We start from the raw sequence: 13,171 nt of genomic DNA on the forward strand, positions 1-13,171 counted from the left end.
TAAATAAACCCCCCCTTTATCACACCCATAGGTAGGGACAAAAATAAAATAAAGACTTTTTTTTTTCTTTGCCCCACTATGGTTAGGGTTAGTTCACACTGCGTCTAAGCAGTCCGTTAAACGGACTACGTTCCACCACGGCATAAACGCGGTGTAACATAGTCCGTTACGGACACCATTGACAGCAATGTCGGACACATCACTAGCGCACGCCCACAATGGTTGTGCGCTAGGGATGTGCCGTCATTGAGTGACGGACCCGGAGACGCAGTGATGCAAACGTCGGCACTTGCGCTAGCAGCAGCCCATTAGCGTATGTGCTGAACGGGCTGCTGCTAGCGCAACGTGAACCTGGCCTTAGGGTTAGGGTTACGGCTAGAATTAGGGTTAGAACTAGGGTTAGGGTTAGAATTAGGCTTTGTGCACATGGTGTGGATTTGGCTGCGGATCTGCAGCAGATTTGGCTGCGAATCCGCAGTGGATTGGCCGCTGCGGATTCGTAACAGTTTTCCATCAGGTTTACAGTACCATTTAAACCTATGGAAAACTAAATCCGCTGTGCCCATGGTGCGGAAAATACCGCGCGGAAACGCTGTGTTGTATTTTCCGCAGCATGTCAATTCTTTTTGCGGATTCCGCAGCGTTTTACACCTGTTCCTCAATAGGAATCCACAGGTGAAATCCGCACAAAAAACACTGGAAATCCATGGTAAATCCGCAGGTAAAATGCAGTGCCATTTACCTGCGGATTTTTCAAAAATGGTGCGGAAAAATCTCACATGAATCTGCAATGTGGGCACATAGTCTTAGGGTTAAGGTTGGAATTAGAGCTAGGGTTGGAAATAGGGTTAAGATTAGGCTGTGGTTAGGGTTATGGTTAGGGTTAGGGGTGTGTTGGGGTTAGGGTTTGGATTAGGGTTGGGATTAGGGTTAGGGGTGTGTTGGGGTTAGGGTTGTGGTTAGGGGTGTGCCGGGGTTAGGGTTGTGATTAGGGTTATGGCTAGAGCTGGGATTAGGGTTAGGTGTTTGTTAGGGTTAGTGTTGGAGTTAGAATTGAGGGGTTTCCGCTGTTACGGCACATCAGGGGTCTCCAAACGCAACATGGCGCCACCATTGATTCCAGTCAATCTTGCATTCAAAAAGTCAAATGGTGCTCCCTCCCTTCCGAGCCCCTACGTGCGCCCAAACAGTGGTTTACCCCCACATATGGGGTACCAGCATACTCAGGACAAACTGGGCAACAATTATTGGGGTCCAATTTCTCCTGTTACCCTTGTGAAAATAAAAAATTGCTTGCTAAAACATAATTTTTGAGGAAAGAAAAATGATTTTTTATTTTCATGGCTCTGCGTTGTAAACTTCTGTGAAGCACTTGGGGGTTCAAAGTGCTCACCACATATCTAGAAAATTTCCATGGGGGGGTCTAGTTTCCAAAGAGGTGTCACTTGTGAGGGGTTTCTACTGTTTAGTCACATCAGGGGCTCTGCAAACGCAACATGACGCCCGCAGACCATTCCATCAAAGTCTGCATTTCAAAAGTCACTACATCCCTTCTGAGCCCCAACGTGTGCCCAAACAGTGGTTCCCCCCCCCCCCCACATATGGAATACCAGCGTACTCAGGACAAACTGGACAACAACTTTTCGGGTCCAATTTCTTTTGTTACTCTTGTGAAAATAAAAAATTGTGGGCTAAAAAATAATTTTTGAGGAAAGAAAAATTATTTTTTATTTTCACGGCTCTGCGTTATAAACTTCTGTGATGGACTTGAGGGTTCAAAGTGGTCACCACACATCGAGATTAGTTCCTTGGGAGGTCTAGTTTCCAAAATGTGGTCACATGTGGGGAAGCTCCAATGTTTAGGCACACAGGGGCTCTCCAAACGCGACATGGTGTCAGCTAACGATTGGAGCTAATTTTTCATTCAAAAAGTCAAATGGCGCTCCTTCCCTTCCGAGCCTTGCCGTGTGCACAAACAGTGGTTTGTGACCACATATGAGGTATCGATGTACTCAGAAGAAATTTCCCAACACATTTAGGATCCATTTTATCCTGTTACCCATGTGAAAATGAAAAATTGAGGCTAAAAGAAATTTTTTGTGAAAAAAAAGTACTTTTTCATTTTCACGGATCAATTTGTGAAGCACCTGGGGGTTCAACGTGCTCACTATGCATCTAGATAAGCTCCTTGGGGGGTCTAGTTTTCAAAATGGGGTCACTTGTGGGGGAGATCCAATGTTTAGGCACACACGGGCTCTCCAAACGCGACATGGTGTCCGCTAAAGATTGGAGCCAATTTTTCATTGAAAAAGTCAAATGGCGCTCCATCCATTCCGAGCCCTGTCGTGCACCCAAATAGTGGTTCCCCCCCACATATGGGGTATCGGTGTACTCAGGACAAATTTTACAATAACTTTTGGTGTCCAGACAGTTTCTCTTTTTACCCTTGGAAAAATAAAAACATTGTTGCTAAAACATCGTTTTTGTGATTAAAAAGTTAAATGTTCATTTTTTCCTTCCATGTTGCTTCTGCTGCTGTGAAGCACTTGAAGGGTTAATAAACTTCTTGAATGTGATTTTGAGTACCTTGAGGGGTGCAGTTTTTAGAATGGTGTCACTTTTGGGTATTTTCAGCCATTTAGACCCCTCAAACTGACTTCAAATGTGAGGTGGTCCCAAAAAAAAAATGGTTTTGTAAATTTTGCTGTAAAAATGAGAAATCGCTTGGCAAATTTTAACCCTTATAACTTCCTAGCACTAAAGAATTTTGGTTCCGAAATTGTGCTGATGTAAAGTAGACATGTGTGTAATGTTATTTATTAACTATTTTGTGTCACATAACTCTCTCATTTAACAGAATAAAAATTCAAAATTTGAAAATTGCAAAATTTTCAAAATTTTAGCCAAATTTCCATTTTTTTCACAAATAAACGCAAAAATTATCGACCTAAATTTACCACTATCATGAAGCCCAATATGTCACGAAAAAACAGTCTCATAACCGCTAGGATTCCTTGAAGCTTTCCTGAGTTATTACCTCATAAAGGGACACTGGTCAGAATTACAAAAAACGGCCAGGTCTTTAAGGTCAAAATAGGCTGGGTCATGAAGGGGTTAACTATCATTCATGATTCACCTATCAGGTCTTTAATTGGACAGCACTCCTTGACTCTCATTCCCCCATGTGATTGCTACTATTACAAACAGTTCCCCTACTACATTGGCTGCAACACGGATTGACATTAAAATTTTGTTGTCCATCTTCTCTGGCACCATGTCTTCCAAGAAGAAAGGATTACTTTTCATGTCCTCCAAAATATGAAATGGAAGAAGTTTTTATGGTGTTTTATATTCCATTTCCCCAGGATGCTGTAAGTCATAAAGCTTTCAGGTGGAATAGAAACAGTTGTAATTAACAGATAGCAGAATTTCCTATGTACAATATTCACTATTATTGCAGCAAAGCAGGGGAACTCAGCATATTGTTTACTCCAGCTGAGAGTTTCGCTGTCAAAGTCTTCATCATCCTGCTGTGATTGTGATGAGGGATGGGACATATATTCCACTACGCCCTCCGCTTACTCCACACTAATGCATTGGGCAAAGGAGGTCAAAATTCTTTTGGTATTAGTACTGCCCTTACTGCTGTGATCACTGCAATAAATGAATGCCTGTTAATTGGCTAGAGATTTAAGTGGATTTCCCATTGGGCACAGTAAAGAGCTACAGCTCTAGAGGACATAACATAGAAGATTATAGAATATGTCAGCAGAGGTGGGAGAGACTGGGGTGAAGAAGCCAAAAACATAGATGTATCTCCAAGTTGTGCCTAATTTTTGTGACTTTTGAAAGCTTTTACACCAGAATTCTAGCTTAAAAGCTTTGACGAATTGTGCCCAAAGTGTCTCATCTTTTTCATTATTCACAACAAGAATGTGAATAACTAAACATACATCTTACTGAGTTTGATAGAGAATTTTTTTAAAGAATTTGTCTAAAGTATTGAGTTTATTATAGAATGTTCTTGTCATGTGTGTCAGTAATTCTTTATCCACAGCATATGAATAATAGTGTTTCATGTCAATTGTATGGCTCATTATGTGTGGATGCTTTTATATGTGTATCTAATCAATTTTATATTTCAATGCATGAAAGTCTATGTCAGAGAATTTAGACTCCCCTGATTATGTTTGTGAATGCTTCTATGTTAATTTTCCAGATCGGTAAGGCTTGTACAACACTGATTGTTTCTCATTGTCATTACCTTTGTTTGTCTAGCACATCTTTAACTAAGTAAAGCAATACTTAACAGATCTGTCATTCCCTCATTCTGTCATTCCAATAATCACTAACTGTTAAGGTACCGTCTCACAGTGGCACTTTGGTCGCTACGACGGCACGATCCGTGACGCTCCAGCGTCGCTCCATTATCGCTCCAGCGTCGTAGACTGCGGTCACACTTCGCAATGCACGGCGCTGGAGCGATAATTTCATGACGTATTTGCAATGTAGAATCAGCAGAGGAAGTGGAGAATATCGTGTACACCTTTGTTACATGACGCGATCATGCCGCCACAGCGGGACACTTGACGAAAGAAAGAAAGTTTCAAACGATCTGCTACGACGTACGATTCTCAGCGGGGTCCCTGATCGCAGTAGCGTGTCAGACACAGCGAGATCGTAAGTATATCGCTGGAACGTCACGGATCGTGCCGTCGTAGCGACCAAAGTGCCACTGTGAGACGGTACCATTATTAATATTTCCTGCAGATGAACTCTTGAGCCCCACTAAGTTGGGCTGACAATCAAGGAATGATCATTCATAGGAAAGCTAGATCACAAATACTGACCTATATAAACAGGCCATCAAACTCTGGACAAACATACAAAATGCTGCTCATTTTCAAGTAGGATTAAAATTCATTGTTCTCAGAAGCACAATTTCCTGTATACTCATGTGATATGCTGCCGGGAACAGGATATTCTCTCTCAACAAAATGGACTGTGGCATGAAAAATAGTTTTTCAACAACTGAAAAACGTCCAGTATTAACCCCTTCCCGACCTGTGACACAGCGTATGCGTCATGAAAGTCGGTGCCAATCCGACCTGTGACGCATATGCTGTGTCACAGAAAGATCGCGTCCCTGCAGTTCGGGTGAAAGGGTTAACTCCCATTTCACCCGATCTGCAGGGACAGGGGGAGTGGTAGTTTAGCCCAGGGGGGGTGGCTTCACCCCCCCCGTGGCTACGATCGCTCTGATTGGCTGTTGAAAGTGAAACTGCCAATCAGAGCGATTTGTAATATTTCACCTAAAAAACTGGTGAAATATTACAATCCAGCCATGGCCGATGCTGCAATATCATCGGCCATGGCTGGAAACACTAATGTGCACCCACCCCACCCCAACGATCGCCCCCCCAGCCCCCCAATCTGTGGTCCGCTCCAATCGGCCAGTGCTCCGCTCCCCCGTCCTCCTGTCTGCTCCCCCCGTGCTCCAATCACACCCCCGTGCTCCAATCAAACCACCCCGCACTCCGATCCCCCCCCGCACAGCGATCCCCCCCGTGCTCCGATCCACCTCCCCGCACAGCGATCCCCCACCCCGTGCACCAATCCCTCACCCCGTGTTCCGATCCACCCCCCGTGCTCCAATCCACCCCCCCGTGTTCCGATCCACCCCCCCGTGCTCCGACGCCCCCCCCGTGCCCTGATCTCCCCCCCTTATACTTACCCGGCCTCCAGGTGTCCGTCCGTCTTCTTTGCTGGGCGCCGCCATCTTCCAAAATGGCGGGCGCATGTGCAGTGCGCCCGCCGAATCTGCCGGCCGGCAGATTCGTTCCAAAGTGAGTTTTGATCACTGAGATATAACCTATCTCAGCGATCAAAATAGAAAAAATAGTAAATGACCCCCCCCCCCTTTGTCACCCCCATAGGTAGGGACAATAAAAAAAAATAAAGAATTTTTTTTTTGTTCCACTAATGTTGGGGTAAGAACTAGGGGTAGGGTTAGAGGTAGGGTTAGGGGTAGGGTAAGGGTTAGGGGTAGGGGTAGGGGTAGGGTTAGGGGTAGGGTTAGGGGTAGGGTTAGGGGTAGGGTTAGGGGTAGGAATGTCCACATGTATTCTGGTCCTCTGCGGATTTTTCCGCAGAGGATTTGATAAATCCGCAGTGCTAAACCGCTGTGGATTTATCGCAGATTTACCGCGGTTTTTCTGCGCCTTTCACTGCGGTTTTACAAGTGCGATTTTCTATTGGAGCAGTTGTAAAACCGCTGCAGAATCCGCAGAAAGAAGCGACATGCTGCGGAATGTAAACCGCTGCGTTTCCGTGCAGTTTTTCTGCAGCATGTGTACAGCGATTTTTGTTTCCCATAGGTTTACATTGAACTGTAAACTCATGGGAAACTGCTGCGGATCCGCAGCATTTTCCGCAGCGTGTGCACATACCTTTAGAATTAGGCTATGTGCACACGGTGCGGATTTGGCTGCGGATTTGCAGCAGTGTTCCATCAGGTTTACAGTACCATGTAAACATATGGAAAACCAAATCCGCTGTGCCCATGGTGCGGAAAATACCACGCGGAAACGCTGCATTGTATTTTCCGCAGCATGTCAATTCTTTGTGCGGATTCCGCAGCGTTTTACACCTGTTCCTCAATAGGAATCCGCAGGTGAAATCCGCACAAAAAACACTGGCAATCCGCGGTAAATCCGCAGGTAAAACGCAGTGCCTTTTACCCGCGGATTTTTCAAAAATGGTGCTGAAAAATCTCATACGAATCCGCAACGTTAGCACATAGCCTTAGGGTTAGGGTTGGAATTAGGGTTGTGGTTAGGGTTAGGGGTGTGTTGGGGTTAGGGTTGTGGTTAGGGGTGTGTTGTGGTTAGGGTTGTGATTAGGGTTACGGCTACAGTTGGGATAAGGGTTAGGGGTGTGTTGGGGTTAGTGTTGGAGTTAGAATTGAGGGGTTTCCACTGTTTAGGCACATCAGGGGGTCTCCAAACGCAACATGGCGCCACCATTGATTCCAGCCAATCTTGTATTCAAAAGGTCAAATGGTGCTCCCTCACTTCCGAGCCCCGACGTGTGCCCAAACAGTGGTTTACCCCCAAAAATGGGGTACCAGCATACTCAGGACAAACTGCGCAACAATTAATGGGGTCCAATTTCTCCTGTTACCCTTGAGAAAATAAAAAATTGCTTGCTAAAACATAATTTTTGAGGAAAGAAAAATGATTTTTTATTTTCACGGCTCTGCGTTGTAAACGTCTGTGAAGCACTTGGGGGTTCAAAGTACTCACCACATATCTATATTAGTTCCTTGGGGGGTCTAGTTTCCAAAATGGGGTCACTTGTGGGGGGTTTCTACTGTTTAGGCACACCAGGGGCTCTGCAAACGCAACAAGACGTCCGCAGACCATTCCATCAAAGTCTGCATTTCAAAAGTCACTACTTCCCTTCTGAGCCCCGACGTGTGCCCAAACAGTGGTTTACCCCCACACATGGGGTATCAGCGTACTCAGGAGAAACTGGACAACAACTTTTGCGGTCCAATTTCTCCTGTAACCCTTGGGAAAATAAAAAATTCTGGGCTAAAAAATTATTTTTGAGGAAAGAAAACGTATTTATTATTTTCACGGCTCTGCGTTATAAACTTCTGTAAAGCACTTGGGGGTTGAAAGTGCTCACCACATATCTAGATAAGTTCCTTTGGGGGTCTAGTTTCCAAAATGGGGTCACTTGTGGGGGGTTTCTACTGTTTAGGCACACCAGGGGCTCTGCAAATGCAACGTGACGCCCGCAGACCATTCCATCAAAGTCTGCATTTCAAAAGTCACTACTTCCCTTCTGAGCCCCGACGTGTGCCCAAACAGTGGTTTACCCCCACACATGGGGTATCAGCTTACTCAGGAGAAACTGGACAACAACTTTTGTGGTCCAATACCTCCTGTAACCCTTGGGAAAATAAAAAATTCTGGGCTAAAAAATTATTTTTGAGGAAAGAAAACGTATTTATTATTTTCACGGCTCTACGTTATAAACTTCTGTGAAGCACTTGGGGGTTCAAAGTGCTCACCTCACATCTAGATAAGTTCCTTGGGGGGTCTAGTTTCCAAAATGGGGTCACTTGTGGGGGGTTTCTACTGTTTAGCCACATCAGGGGCTCTGCAAACGCAACGTGACGCCCGCAGAGCATTCCATCAAAGTCTGCATTTCAAAACGTCACTACTTCACTTCCGAGCCCTAGCATGTGCCTAAATAGTGGTTTACCCCCATATATGGGGTATCAGCGTACTCAGGACACATTGGACAACAACTTTTCGGGTCCAATTTCTCCTGTTACCCTTGGGAAAATACAAAACTGGGGGCTAAAAAATAATTTTTGTGGAAAAAAAAGGATTTTTTATTTTCACGGCTCTGCATTATAAACTGTCGTGAAACACTTGGGGGTTCAAAGTTCTCACAACACATCTAGATAAGTTCCGTGGGGGGTCTACTTTCCAATATGGGGTCACTTGTGGAGGGTTTCTACTGTTTAGGTACATTAAGGGCTCTGCAAACATAATGTGATGCCTGCAGACCATTCCATTTAAGTCTGCATTCCAAATAGTGCTGCTTCCCTTCTGAGCTCTACCATGCGCTCAAATGGTGGTTCCCCCCATATGAGGTATCATCGTACTCTCAGGACAAATTGGACAACAACTTTTGGGGTCCAATTTCAACTGTTACCCTTGGAAAAATGCAAAACTGGGAGCTAAAATATAATTTTTGTGGAAAAAAAAAATATTTTCACGGCTCTGCATTATAAACTGTAGTGAAACACTTGGGGGTTCAAAGTTCTCACAGCACATCTAGATAAGTTCCTTGGGGGGTCTAGTTTCCAATATGCGGACACTTGTGGGGGTTTCTACTGTTTAGGTACACTAGGGGCTCTGCAAACGCAATGTGATGCCTGCAGACCATTCCATCTAAGTCTGCATTCCAAATGTAACCTTCCCTTCCGAGCTCTGCCATGCGCTCAAACGGTGGTTCCCCCACATATGAGGTATCAGCGCACTCAGGACAAATTGGACAACAATTTTTGCATCCAAGTTCTTCTGTTACCCTTGAAAAAATACAAAACTGGGGGCTAAAAAATAATTTTTGTGGGAAGAAAAAGATTTTTTATTATGACAGCTAAGCGTTATAAACTGTAGTGAAGCACTTGGGGGTTCAAAGTTCTTACAACACATCTAGATAAGTTCCTTGGGGGTCTAGTTTCCAATATGGGGTCACTTGTGGGGGTTTCTACTGTTTAGGTACATTAGGGGCTCTGCAAATGCAATGTGATGCCTGCAGACCATTCCATCTGTCTGCATTCCAATTGGCGCTCCTTCCCTTCAGAGCTCTGCCATGTGCTCAAACGGTGGTTTTCCCCCACAAACGGTGTATCAGCGTACTCAGAACAAATTGGACAACAACTTTTGCATCCAATTTCTTCTGTAACCCTTGGGAAAATACAAAACTGGGGGCTAAAAAATAATTTTTGTGGAAAAAAAAGATTTTTTCTTTTCACGGCTCTGCGTTATAAACTGTAGTGAAACACCTGGGGGTTCAAAGTTCTCACAACACATCTAGATAAGTTCCTTGGGGCGTCTAGTTTCTAATATGGGGTCACTTGTGGAGGGTTTCTACTGTTTAAAGGGACACTGTCACCTGAATTTTGAGGGAACAATCTTTAGCCATGGAGGCGGGGTATTGGGGTTTTTGATTCACCCTTTCCTTACCCGCTGGCTGCATGCTGGCTGCAATATTGGATTGAAGTTCATTCTCTGTCCTTCATAGTACACGCCTGGGCAAGGCAAGATTGCCTTGTGCAGGCATGTACTATGGAGGACAGAGAATTAACTTCAATCCAATATTGCAGCCAGCATGCAGCCAGCGGGTAAGGAAAGGGTGAATCAAAAACCCCAAAACCCCGCCTCCATGGCTAAAGATTGTTCCCTCCAAATTCAGGTGACAGTGTCCCTTTAAGTACATTAGGGGCTCTGCAAATGCAATGTAACACATGCAGACCATTCCATCTAAGTCTGCATTCCAAATGGCGCTCCTTCCCTTCCGAGCTCTGCCATGTACTCAAACGGTGGTTCCCCCCACATGTGGGGTATCAGCGTAGTCAGGACAAATTGGACAACAACTTTTGCATCCAATTTCTCCTGTCACCCTTGGGAAAACACAAAACTTGGGGCTAAAAAAATAATTTTTGTGGGAAAAAAATAATTTTTATTTTCACAAGGGTACACAGGACAAATTGTACAATAACTTTTGCTGTACAATTTATTCTCTTCCCCTTGGGAAAATAAATAATTGGGGGCAAAAAGATCATATTTGTGAAAAATTAAGATTTTTTATTTTTACGGCTCTGCATTATAAACTTCTGTGAAGCACTTGGTGGGTCAAAGTGCTCACCACACATCTAGATAAGTTTCTTAGGATTACAAATGTCCTTTTTATTGCTGCCATACTTATCCTGAGATCATTGTAGGGAGACTGAAATTGTACTACAGTCCTTGTATTTTTTCATATATCTTCCAGCCACTTTCTGCCACTTACATTGTGTTGTTTTATGCACAGGGCCTGAGGTTTGGTTTAGTCTTCCCCCCAAAAAAGTGAGATTCAAATTATCACAAAATGGATATACTACAGTCCTCTTAGTTTGTGGTATATCAGCCAGCCACTTTCTGCCACTTACATTGTGTTGTTTTATGCGCAGGGCCTTAGGTTTGGCTTAGTCTCCCCCCAAAAAAAGTGAGATTCCAATTATTACAAAGTGGATATACTGCAGTCCTGTTAGTTTGTCGTATATCAGCCAGCCACTTTCTGCCACTTACATTGTGTTGTTTTATGCACAGGGCCTGAGGTTTGGTTTAGTCTCCCCCCAAAAAAAGTGAGATTTAAATTATCACAAAGTGGATATATTTCAGTCCTGTTAGTTTATGGTATATCAGCCAGTAACTTTCTGACACTTATTTTGTGTTGTTTTATGCACAGGGCCTGATGTTTGGTTTAACATAACATAGTAACATAGTAACATAGTTAGTAAGGCTGAAAAAAGACATTTGTCCATCCAGTTCAGCCTATATTCCATCATAATAAATCCCCAGATCTACGTCATTCTACAGAACCTAATTGTATGATACAATATTGTTCTGCTCCAGGAAGACATCCAGGCCTCTCTTGAACCCCTCGACTGAGTTCGCCATCACCACCTCCTCAGGCAAGCAATTCCAGATTCTCACTACCCTAACAGTAAAGAATCCTCTTCTATGTTGGTGGAAAAACCTTCTCTCCTCCAGACGCAAAGAATGCCCCCTTGTGCCCGTCACCTTCCTTGGTATAAACAGATCCTCAGCGAGATATTTGTATTGTCCCCTTATATACTTACTAGCTATTGAACCCGTTCTACGCCCGGGTGGCGAGCATTTATATTGGTATATGGTCTCCATCCTGGAATGTCCTGCTCCATCCTGCGTCCCCATCCTGTCATGTGCTGCACCCATCCTGCGCCCCCATCCTGTCATGTGCTGCACCCATCCTGCGCCCCATCCTGTCATGTGCTGCTCCATCCTGCGCCCCCTTCCTGTCATGTACTGCTTCATCCTGCGTCCCCATCCTGTCATGTGCTGCTCCCATCCTGCACCCCCATTCTGTCATGTGCTGCACCCATCCTGCGCCCCCATCCTGTCATGTGCTGCACCCATCCTGCGCCCCCATCCTGTCATGTGCTGCTCCCATCCTGCGCCCCCATCCTGTCATCTGCTGCACCCATCCTGCATCCCCATCCTGTCATGTGCTGCTCCCATCCTGCGCCTCCATTCTGACATGTGCTGCACCCATCCTGCGCCTCCATTCTGACATGTGCTGCTCCCATCCTGCGCCACCGTTCTTTAATTTGCTGCTCCCATCCATATGCCCCATACGCTGCTCCATAAAGGTTTATGGCCCCCATAAGATGCTCCATAGTATATGTCCCCGTACGGTGTTCCATAAAGGTTTATGGCCCCCATAAAATGCTCCATGGTATATGCCCCCGTACACTGCTCCATTATGGTTTATGGCCCCCATAAGATGCTCCATGGTATATGCCCCCGTACACTGCTCCATTATGGTTTATGGCCCCATAAGATGCTTCATTGTATATGCCCCCGTACACTGCTCCATTATGGTTTATGGCCCCATAAGATGCTCCATAGTGTATGCCCCCGAACACTGCTCCATTATGGTTTATGGCCCCATAAGATGCTCCATTGCATATGCCCCCGTACACTGCTCCATTATGGTTTATGGCCCCATAAGATGCTCCATTGTATATGCCCCCGTACAATGCTCCATTACGGTTTATGGACCCCATAAGATGCTCCATTGTATATGCCCCCGTACACTGCTCCATTATGGTTTATGGCCCCATAAGATGCTCCATGGTATATGCCCCCGTACACTGCTCCATTATGGTTTATGGCCCCATAAGATGCTCCATTGTATGTGCCCCCGTACACTGCTCCATTATGGTTTATGGCCCCATAAGATGCTCCATATTATATGCCCCCGTACACTGCTCCATAAAGGTTTATGGCCCCCATAAGATGCTCCATTGTATATGCCCCCGTACACTGCTCCATTATGGTTTATGGCCCCCATAAGATGCTCCATGGTATATGCCCCCGTACACTGCTCCTTTATGGTTTATGGCCCCATAAGATGCTCCATTGCATATGCCCCCGTACACTGCTCCATTATGGTTTATGGCCCCATAAGATGCTCCATGGTATATGCCCCCGTACACTGCTCCATTATGGTTTATGGCCCCATAAGATGCTCCAGTGTGTATGCCCCAGTACACTGCTCCATTATGGTTGATGGCCCCCATAAGACGCTCCAGTGTGTATGCCCCCGTACACTGCTCCATTATGGTTTATGGACCCCATAAGATGCTCCATAGTGTATGCCCCCGTACACTGCTCCATTATGGTTTATGGCCCCATAAGATGCTCCATTGTATATGCCCCCGTACACTGCTCCATTATGGTTTATGGCCCCATAAGATGCTCCATGGTATATGCCCTGTATGCTGCTGCAATATATGAAAAAAAAAATACCATACTCACCTATCGTCGCTGGGCGCCGAGTG

Source organism: Ranitomeya imitator, chromosome 1 (assembly GCF_032444005.1).
Source record: "Ranitomeya imitator isolate aRanImi1 chromosome 1, aRanImi1.pri, whole genome shotgun sequence".
NCBI classification, from domain to species: Eukaryota; Metazoa; Chordata; class Amphibia; order Anura; family Dendrobatidae; genus Ranitomeya; species Ranitomeya imitator.